This window comes from Dipodomys merriami, unplaced genomic scaffold, assembly GCF_024711535.1.
Source record: "Dipodomys merriami isolate MVZ:Mamm:240054 unplaced genomic scaffold, mDipMer1.0.p SCAF_64, whole genome shotgun sequence".
Lineage (NCBI taxonomy): Eukaryota > Metazoa > Chordata > Mammalia > Rodentia > Heteromyidae > Dipodomys > Dipodomys merriami.
In genome coordinates this window covers 2,447,396-2,458,299 of record NW_027206224.1, presented here as the reverse complement: position 1 = coordinate 2,458,299, position 10,904 = coordinate 2,447,396, and the positions used below count along the sequence as shown (strand labels likewise).

The 10,904-nt window shown below is 47.6% G+C and overlaps 1 protein-coding gene across 3 annotated transcripts in view; it reads left to right on the top strand.

The window, feature by feature from the left end:
• The first annotated feature begins 2,689 nt into the window (after nt 1-2,689).
• Nucleotides 2,690-10,904, top strand: part of Slc7a6 (solute carrier family 7 member 6) — a 38,414-nt gene continuing 30,199 nt past the window's right edge. For all 3 annotated transcript variants that reach the window (XM_070004734.1, XM_070004732.1, XM_070004733.1), the window contains exons 1-3: nt 2,690-2,728; nt 7,094-7,241; nt 8,453-8,523. The gene's annotated coding sequence lies outside the window, so the exon portion shown is untranslated. The remainder of the gene's footprint in view (nt 2,729-7,093; nt 7,242-8,452; nt 8,524-10,904) is intronic.

The window sequence follows — 10,904 nt, the reverse complement described above, 5'->3', positions numbered from 1 at the left end:
TCACTGACACCCAGCTGAAACCTAGAGTTTCTTTTCTTTTGTGCTAGTCATGGGGCTTCAACTCAGAGCCTAGGTGCTATCCCTGAGCTTTTGTGCTCAAAGATACTCTACCACTTGAGCTACAGTTCCACTTCTGGCTTATTTGGTGTTTAATGGAGATAAGAGTCTCACAGACTTTCTTGCCTTGGGCTGGCTTTGAGCCATGATCCTCAGATTTCGGCCTTCTGAGTAGCTGAGATTGTGGGCATGGGCCATCGGTGCATGGCTAGAGCTTCTTTAAGATGTCACTGACTTGGAATTTTCAGTTCATTTGCCTGCTACATGGCCTTCTTTGGGAAAGAATGTGGGAGAGGAAGAGACTACTCTGAAACTGATTTGGGCAGAGATAGAGAGCAGAGACCGGGACCAAAATATGGTACAATTGGAGATGGGCAAAGAGAGTCAGACAAGGTTGTATGCACAGGGATGGGGTCCCAGTAGGAAATTTGTAAGCCAGCGTGGTGGTAGGAACCCTGGCTCCTGTCCTCCCATTGAGCCTGCCAATCTGGACTCCAGACTTTAATTCAACATTGGCCACTAGAGGGCACCCCAAATCTTCCTACTGCCCCTGCTACAATGAGGTGGTTAGGCTATACCTGGAAGAAATAGATAGCCAGGAGAAAGGGAGTCAAGTGAGGCTGGTAGACACAAGTTTAGGCCCAGTTCTGACCTCATTGAAAGGACGACAACACGAAGAGAAGTCTCATACTCGGATCTTGCCAGCCTGATACCCACTCATGCCATCACTTGTGACACGGATGCTACCTGCCTGTTTCAGTCACACTGTTACTTTCAGTTTCACAGGCGCAGAGTGTGAGTCAGCAAACTTTAGGATCAGCAGACTTGTGTTCAAATCTTAGTTCTACCAGCTCCAACAAATAGCTTGGGATATGCTCTTGATCCCCCTGAGCCTCACTCCCCTCATCTGAAGATTGAGGACAAAGAAATGTGATCTGAAGGATGGTCCTGAAGAGCAAACACTGATGGTTATTGGGGGAACATCTGATTTAGTAATGTTTTACACATGGTGGATTTTCAGCTGATTGACTGATTTAACTATGAGATTGTAAAGAAACCTGGGAAGTGAGCTGGGGGCTCACACCTGTAATCATAGCTACTTAGGAGACTGAGATCTGAAGATTACGGTTTGAAGCCAGCCCAGGCAGTCTGTGAGACTCTTATCTCCAATATACCAAAAAAAAAAAAAAAAAAAAAAGCCAGATGTGGAGCTGTGGCTCATGTGGTAGGGTGCTAGTCTTAGTAAAAGAAGCTCAAAATCAGTGCCCAGGCCCTGAGTTCAAGACCCACTATGGGTTTAAAAAAAAAAAAGATCTGGGGACCAGCAGGTTTTTTGCTTTTTTGTTTTTTGGTGCTGGTACAGGGATTGAACCCTGGGCCTGGGTACCATCCCTTAGCTCTTTTGTTCATCAAGGCTGGTGCTTTTACTATTTGAGTCACAGCTCTACTTCCAGCTTGTGCTGGTTAACTGGAAATAAGTGTCTCATGGATTTTCCTGCCTGGACTAACTTCTGACCACCATCCCCAGATATCAGCCTTCTGGGTAGCTAGGATTATCATTGTGAGCCCCTGACTCCAGGTTTTATGGCCAGTTGTGGCCAATGAGTGACAAGTGTCCCTTCTGCCCCCTCTGGAGGTAAAGTGTCAGACAATTGATCCATATATATATGCTTCCCCTACACACACACACACACTTTTGAAGGTGGTTTAGGCAAAGGATAGGATGAGGGCAGCACAAGAATGGGTCCCTAGATCTCTACGGAGGAGGATGGAAAGGTTTTTTTTTTTTTTTTTTTTAGGAAATATGAAGTCAATGCAATTTGTATCTTAGAAGCATCCCTACCATGGGATGGGTGCAGGAGCAGGTTAGAGATTCGTAGGCGATCAAGCTAGGGAGATGGGATGCAGGCTCTGGGGAGGGGGAAGGATGAAAAGGCAGGGTGCTGTCATTTTTGGCTTATGCGCTCAGTGGAGGGGACAAGGGTCTGAGTGTGATCTGAGACCAACCAGAGTGTGTGCAGTGTGGACACCAGTCAGGGCTGGAATCTAAGAGGGAGGGTGCAGGGGTCCATGCAGTCAAGAGACCTTAGACAGAGTGAGGAAGGGCAAGCAGAGGGAGAAGGGGAGGACTAGAGGGTGCAGTAGGGGGCATCAGCAGGGCTAGGCAAGACCAGGACAGTGTCCCAGGAAGGTCTGGGGTGGCTAGGGGTGTCTGGGAGGTGCTGGGTGGTCTTCCTGGTGTCCCTGGGCAGTCACGGGGTGGGGCAGGTGTGGGTAGGGAGCTTTGTGTGAACTTGTCCGGGGTCTCCCGGGCATGGGGCCCCGGCCCAGGACAGGTGTCCAGTCCAGTATCCTGAAGCCGAGGTCGGTGACCCAGCCGGTCCCGCTGGATCCACTGGAGGCCGGGGTCGCCCGACCATCTCTTCCCCCGGCCCGGCCTCCCATCTGTCCCCTGGGTCCCGGCCGCCCATCGGCCCCGCCTCGGCGTCCGGAAGCCCCTGGGGCCCAGAGCGGCTGGGCTCCCTCGCGGAGTCGGCTCCGGACACGGCTCGCCGGGCAGCGATCCGGTGGCGGTGACGCGGGACCCGAGCAGGCGGGGCGGGGCGGGGCCTGAGCAGCCGCGGAGGCCGCGCTACGGAGCATCCTGGAGGAGGCGCCTGGCCACCGGGAGGTAACCGGCCGGGGCGCCGGGGCGCCGGGGCACGGGGCCGGGCTGGGGTCGGGCCTCTAAGCCTCCTGAGGAAGGCGGGGAGGGGGAGCCGAACGCTCGGAAGCCGCCGCCGCCGCCGCCGCTGCTGCGCGCGCGCGCGCGGGTGCTGGATGCGGGCCGGAAACGAAGGGCGCGGGGCGGGCGAGCCGGCCGCGTGAGGGACGCGGCGGGGGCCGGGGACGCCAGAAGGGCGGGAGACCCGCAGGATGAGAAAGTGTGTGCGCGCGCGCGTGCGTGTGTGTGTGTGAGAGCGAGCGAGCGAGAGCGCGCGCGCTGATGGTGGCTTTGTCACCGGCCGCAGCTGAGGTTTAGCGAAGGTCCTTGCCTTCCATCGCAGAGTAGAATCCACGGACTAGTCACGGAGGGTGAGAAAACGTGGCAGAGTAAACAGACAGACAGCAGACAGACAGACAGACACACTCTAGCGGAGTACCCGTGGTGCGTCCACAGGGAGAGGCACAGCTCTTGGGGATTATGGGGGAGGGGGGGAGAGGATCTGGCTGTACAAGTTACACAAAGCTGGGCGCTTTGTCTCTGCTCTGAGCAGCCCTGGCATTATTTCTTTGACTTTCCTGGCTAAGAATGCCTCCAACAGATCCTACCACAACGCGGATCGTTGTCCTTGAGCCCCGGAGGCGCCCTTTTGGGGCAGGTGGCTTAAGTTTGACTTTTCTCAGAAGACACACATTCTGTAGGACAAGTGTTCCTTGTTGGGGGGCGGGGGGCGAGGAATGCAGCCCTCAGGAAGGAACGCAAAGATGGCCCTTCTGTTATTTCTAAACACCCTAGTTCTGAGCTGCCTTCATTCACCAGGCCTCACTTGCCTGAAGTTATCCTGCTTCATTTCCCCCCAAAAGGACTTTTGTTCCCTTCATCTTCAGGGAAAGAAGAGCTCTGCATTTCCTGTTCGCTGGCCATACCTCATTTTCCCCCTAGGCTTCAGCTTTACTAGTGGGGGAGACCCTGAGTGTGCGGGGGGGGGGGGGGGGGAGACTGTGTGCGAGGGGGGGAGACTGTGTGTGAGGGGGGAGAGGGAGGGAGATGGGGGAGGGGGGGTGGAGGAAGCTATTGAATGTAAGAGATCCTGAATTGGGTGAGGTGAAAGAGAGGGGAAAAAAAAATGGGTGTGTGGGAGACTGGACTGGAGGAGACCCTGTATATGGGGGTGACCACGTGTGTGCGGAAGAGGAAACACCAGATTTGAGTATGTGACTGACCAAGACTGAATATGTGAGACCCTGAGAGAGAGAGAGAGAAAGAGAGAGAGAGAGAGAGAGAGAGAGAGAGAGAGAGAGAGAGAGAGAGAGGAAATAAACTGGAGCGAAGGTGACTGTGGGGGGACTGTTTGTGAAAAAGGACTCATCTGGTGTGAGGGTCACTGAATAGGTGAGACCCTGAATGTGGGGAAGAACAAGTGCATGAGAGAAAGCCAGGGCTGTGAGGGTGACCCTGAATGTGAGACCACGTGTGTGAAAGAGGAAACACTGTCTTTTTTTTTTTTTTTTTGCTGCTCCTGTCACCGGATGGAGGTGAGGTTTAGTGAAGCTTCCCTTTAAATATAGAAACTCTTCACTTAGGGTCCTTGACTTCGATCATAGAATAAGAATAAAAGTCACAGTGGTAAGAAAACTTGGCAGAGCTTTATTGAGTACATAAACGAGGCAGACAGACAAAAAAGCAGACTGAAGGGCAGGGGCACACTCTGGCAGAGTGTGGGTGCTCTCAGGGACATAGAGACACAAACACAGACACGTACACACACAAGACAGACCCAGAGAGGGAGAGACAGACATACACACATAAAGAGACAACCAGAGACACACACACACACAGCTCCTTGGACTGTTGGAGTATTTATAGGGTAAAGGCAGTGGGTCTGCCTTCAAGTTATGCAAAGCTAGGTTCTTTGTCTTTGCTCTAACCACACCTGGTGTGTTTCCAGGTAAGAATGCATGTTGCCATAAAACAGGTCAGGTGCCCTGCTATCTGCATTTTGGGGCATCCTGTCAGTTAATCCTTGGGTGAGAAATGCATCCCTCAGTTGTCTCTCTTTGAAGCAAAAATAGCATTCTTAAGTTTCTTTTTTTTTTTCTTTTTTCGTTTTTTTGGGTCCAGTCGTGGGGCCTGAACTCTGGGCCTGGGCACTGTCCCTCAGCTCTTCAGCTCAAGGCTAGCGTTCTACCACTTGAGCCACAGCGCCACTTCCGGCTTTTTTCTTTTTGCTTATGTGGTGCTGAGGAATCGAACCCAGGGCCTTGAGCATGCAAGGCAAGCGCTCTACCACTGAGCCACCTTCCCAGCCCGCATTCTTAAGTTTCTAAGTATTTGAGTTGCATTCATCAGGCCTCCTTTTCTTAAGTTTATCCTGCTTGAACTCAGGGATTGGGCTCTGTCACTGAGCTTCTTTTGCTCAAGGCTAGCACCTCTACTTCTTTTTTGAGCTCCACTTCTGGCTTTTTTATTTTAGTTTAGTGGAGGTAAGAGTCTCAGATTTTCCTTCCTGGGCTGGCTTCAAACCATGATCCTTAGATCTCAGCCTCTGAGTAGCTAGGATTATACAGGTGAGTCACCAGTGCCCAGCTTTTCTTTTTCTTTCTCTCTTTTTTTTCTTTTTTCCTCTCTCTCTCTCTTTCTCTCTCTCTCTCTCTCTCTCTCTCTCTCTCTCTCTCTCTCTCTCTCTCTCTCTCTCTCTCTCCCCCCCCCCAGGAGAGGAGCACATGGCACCTGTCCCTATCCACCTAGTGGGAGGGTCTGGGGGCAGGAAGTGGGTGCTCAGGTAGGTCTGGGCGGAGAGAGGGAGTGGCCAGTTGTAGGGCGGGAATTCCCGGGGCATAATGCTAACATTGGAAATTGAGTGTATGGGAGACCTTGAGTGTGCGGGAGACCACACGTGTGAAAGCGGAAAAAGAAAACAAAGGATATGAGAGGACTGTGTGTGAGACCCTGAGTGAAGGCAATGGCCAGTGCGAGGGAGACAGAGTGGCCTTGAGTGAGAGTCTGACTACCATATTCTATAATGGTCAATAATTAGGAATCAGCATCTCATTTAATAGATGTCTTGGGGGAACTTCTCATGGGCACTGGGCTATGTCCTTGGTGATACAGTTAAAAAGAATTCAGTCTCTGACCTTGATCAGGGTGAAAAAACCTACTGCCATAGCCAGCTAATGTAACAGCATCATGGCAGAACGCAGCCAGACATCTGTTATCTTCTTTCTGAGATGCTGCTCCCCTGTTTGAAGATCTAGGAGCAGTGGACTTAAAGTCTGTAACTGCTTCCTAAGATCCTTTTCACCTCTTTGCCTGTCCTTCAGGAAATGGCCCAGACTGCCTATATTACTAAGGTCCCATTGTGATTGTACATGGATGGCTTTTGCTTCTTCCTGACTGAAGTCTCAGACATTACATGACTTGTTATATTTGCTACTTCTTTCAAGCCTAGTTCCCAGTATCTCCCTCACCTGTACCTCCTTCCTTTATTTGGCTGTGGATATATTTTTATTATAGACCAAAAAAGTGTATTCCAATTAAGTGACCTATCTTCCTGGAACTTATTTTTTTTTTTTTGTTGGTCGTGGGGCTTAAACTCTATGCCTGGGCGCTGTCCCTCAGCTCTTCAGCTCAAGGCAGGTGCTCTACTTTATTAGCCACAGTGTCACTTCTGGTTTTCTGAGTGGTTTATTGGAGTCTCAAGGAGTTTCCAGCCTGGGCTGACTTTGAACTGCGATTCTCAGATCTCAGCCTCCTGAGTAACTAGAATTATAGGCGTGAGCCACCAATGCCCAGCTTTTTTTTTTTTTTTTTTTTTAATGTTAGTTCTGGGGCTTGAACTCAGGGCCTAGATGCTGTCCCTGAGCTCTTTTTGCTTAAGGCTGGTGCTCTACCACTTTGAGCCATAAGACCCAATTCTGGTTTTGAGTGGTTAATTGGAGATAAAAGTCTCATTGTGACTTTTCTACTTCTACTCAGGCTGGCTTTTAACCATGATCCTCAGGTCTCAGCTTCCTGAGTAGTTAGGATTATATGTGTGAGCCATCAGCAGCCGGCTCCCTGGAACTTTTGGCAGAAGAAACTTCTACAAAAGTTAAGCAATGATGTGCTCGTGAGCCACAAGGTCCTGGAACAACTAGCTGCCTTAACATGCATGATTTGAAATTTTCAAGCTCTTTCTGATATATTTGAGTTGATTACTTCAGTCATATGCCCTGTGGATATGATGGAGCTCAGCAATTGAGGGCTTATAAATTTAGATTTTACAAAGGGAAATGACCATTTTGCTGCTTACTAGATCCATTTCTCTCTCTCTCTCTCTTTTTTTTTTGGCAGGTTACACCTATTCTTTGTTGCAAATTAAATGGCCAAAACAGACAAGTGGAATTAGCCCTTGCTGTAGTGAATTCATTTTCTTCTCAGAATTGACCCATTTATGATGAAGTGGCTTATAAGAGTGTGATTTTTACTTATTTGGTGGCAGGTGAGTATCATTGCTGTCTTTATTGACTCTTTTTGGCCTTTGTGATTTATAAAACTTACTAATCAGGCGCCGGTGGCTCATGCCTGTAATCCTAACTACTCTGGAGGCTGAGGTCTAAGGATCACAATTCAAAGCCAGCCCAGGCAGGAAGCTCTGTTATCTGCATATGAACACAACACTAGTAAAAATAGATGGCTTAAGCCAGCACTGGTGACTCACACCTATAGTTCTAGCTACTCAAGAGGCTGAGATCTGAGGATGGAGATTTGAAGCCAGCCCAGGTAGGAAAGTCCAGGGGATTCTTATCTCCAATTAATCATAGAAAAAGCCAAAGTGGCACTGTGGCTTAAATGGTAGAGTGCTTGCCTTGAGCAAAAGGAATTCAGGGACAGTGTCTAGGCCTAGTTCAAGCCTCAGTACCTGCAAAAGAAAAAAAAAATAGCTTACATTAGTTATGTATTAGTATTAATGTTATATAACACTGTAATTTTATTGTTGTTGTTGTTATTATTATTTGTGGGTCCTGGGGCTTAAACTCAGGGTTTAGGCACTGTTCCTGAGTCTCAAAGCTCAGGCTTTACCACTAGAGCCACAGCACCACTTCTGGCTTTTTCTGAGTAGTTTACTGAGATAAGAATCTCATGGACTTTCCTGCCTCAGCGGTTTTGAACCTTGATCCTCAGATCTCAGCCTCCTGAGTTGCTAGGATTAAGGAGTGGTCTACCAGTACTCAGCTCTGTAGTTTACAATATACATTATTATTATTATTATTATTATTATTATTATTATTATTATTTGTGGTTGTAGGGCTTGAACTCAGGGCCTGGTGCTGTCCCTGAGCCTCTTTGTACTCAAGGTTAGCACTCTTACCACTTGAACCACAGTGCCACTTCCGGTTTTTGAATGGTTAATTGGACATAAGAGTCTCATGGGGATTTTTCTGCCTGGGCTGGCTTTGAACCACAATCCTCAGATCTCAGCCTCCTGAGTACTATATAAATATTGTAATGTATAAATAAAGTATATCTTTAGATCTCTTCCTAAAGAGTACTTGTCAGAGTGAAAAAAAATTGCAAAGAGCTATTGTGACTACATTATAGTTTTGAATTCATTTGTATTAGTCACAAAAGTGCTACCTATTCCTCAAAATAAATCCATAATCCAGCTTTCTTTTCTTATTTTTATTTCCTTTTTTTTCTTTTTAAATTGAGTCTTATACAGCTAAGACTACCCTCAAACTTAAGATTGTCCTGGTGTAGTCTTCAGAGTGCTGGGATAATAGGTGAGTACCATTGTGCCCCTCTTTCTAGCTTTCTCTCTCCCTTTCTCCCTTTCTTTCTCCCTTTCTCTCTCCTTCCCTTCATCCCTCCCTCCCTTCCTTCCTTCCTTCCTTCCTTCTTTCCTTCCTTCCTTTCTTCCTTCCTTCCTTCCTTCCTGTGTGTGTGTGTGTGTGTGTGTGTGTGTGTGTGTGTGTGTGTGTGTGTGTGTGTGTGTGTGTGTGTGTGTGTGTGTGTGTGTGTGTGTGTGTGTGTGTGTGTGTGTGTGTGTGTGTACTCAGGGCCTTGAGCTCTCTACCAGTTGAGCTACACCTTGTTAGGTTTTTAAAAAGAGGTAACCGAGTAAGAACAGCACCACACACATGGTATTCAAGAAAAGGGTAGATTTATTCAGTAGACCTGCTGGGACCGGGCTAGGTTGGCAGCTGGCAAAGAGGGCGTCTCCTCTGGTCCTGGGTTAGGCTTTATCTAGGGTAGGGGTGGGGAAAGGTGTGGCCAGGTATAGGGAAATGGGACTGGATAAGAGGAGGTGGGACCAGGTTGGAGAAAGGTGTGGCCACATCAGATCCATGTGATTTCAGTGGATTCGGACGTGACCTCTTCCAGGTATCCCTGTTGCCTAGGTAACCCAGGTACTGGGCAGGGTCTGCTCGCCATCCAGGAATGGACCTTACACACCTCCAATTTCAATTTTTTACTTGTTAGAGATAAGAGTCTCTTGGATTTGTTTGTCAAAGTTGGTTTTGAACCTTGATCTTTAGATCTCAGCCTCCTAAATAGCTAGGATTATAGGCATGGGACACCAACACCAGGCTTTGAGTGCCTTCCTTCCTTTCTTTCTTTCTTTCTTTCTTTCTTTCTCCTTCCTTCCTTCTTTTTTATTATTTTTTTTAGGTCCGGTTATGGGACCTGAACTCTGGGCCTGGGTGCTGTCTCTCAGCTCTTCAGCTCAAGGCTAACCCTCTACCACTTGAGCCACAGCACCACTTCTGGCTTTTTTCTTTTTGGTTATGTGGTACTGAGGAATTGAACCCAGGGCCTCATGCATGCAAGGCAAGTGCTCTACCACTGAGCCACCTTCCCAGCCCCTTCTTTCTTTTTTTTTTTGTGATAAGGTCTTATAATATAGCTCAGGCTGGCCTCAAGCTATACCCAAGCTGTATAAGTCTTCAATCACAGTTTATCTTTAAATAATATTACATTGCTTCACATGTAATAAAAGAACCTTACAACAGCATTCTCTCAAATCTTCCTATTCTTTGTGGTATTGTTGTTAGACATTTTACTTTTACATATGTTATAAACCCATAATAGATTGGTACTATTTTTTTCCTTTAAGTATCAATTGTATTTTAAAGCAATTAAAGACACATAATGGTGTTTAGTGATTTTTTTTTTTTTTTTGCCAGCCCTAGGGCTTGAACTCAGGGCCTGGGCACTGTCTCTGAGCTTCTTTTGCTCAAGGCTAGCACTCTACTACTTGAGGCACAGTACCACTTCTGGCTTCTCTGTTTATGTGGTACTGAGATGTCGACTCTAAGGCTCCATGCATGCTAGACAAGCACTTTACCACTGACCTACATTCCCAGCTCTACATAATGTTTTATATTTACCTCGGACCATTTAATATTGTCCTATATCTCTTAAATATTGTGTCCTGTTTTACTTTTGCTTTTTTCCATTTTGTTTTATTTATTTTTTACTTTTTATTTTTTTGGGGGGTCTGGTCCTGGGGCCTGAACTCTGGGCCTGGGTACTGTCCCTCAGCTCTTCAGCTCAAGGCTAGCGCTCTACCACTTGAGCCACAGCACCACTTCCGGCTCTTTTCTTTTTTCTTATGTGGTGCTGAGGAATCAAACCCAGGGCCTCATGCATGCAAGGCAAGCTCTACCACTGAGCCACCTTCCCAGACCCTCCATTTTGTTTTAAATAGTTTTCTTCTGCTAAAATTCCACATTTTTTCCCCACCTTACTTACTTTTAATGTACTAATTATAGTTATTTTATTTCTAATTTTTGGAGGTTGTTGGGATTGAAAAAGAACATTTTTTATTAGATGAGGATCTTGTTATGTTGCTTAGGTTGGTTTCAAGCTCCTGGCTCAAGCAAATCCTCCACCTCAGCCTTGTTAAGTACCTGAGACCACAAGTGTGCAACACAGGTCTTGACTCCTCATTTTTTAAAAAAAATTTTTGTTGCCGGGCGCTGGTGGCTCACGCCTGTAATCCTAGCTACTCAGGAGGCTGAGATCTGAGGATCGCGGTTCAAAGCCAGCCCGGGCAGGAGAGACTGTGAGACTCCTATCTCCAATAAACCACCAGAAAACCGGAAGTGGCGCTGTGGCTCAAGTGGTAGAGCGCTCGCCTTGAGCTGAAGAGCTGAGGGAC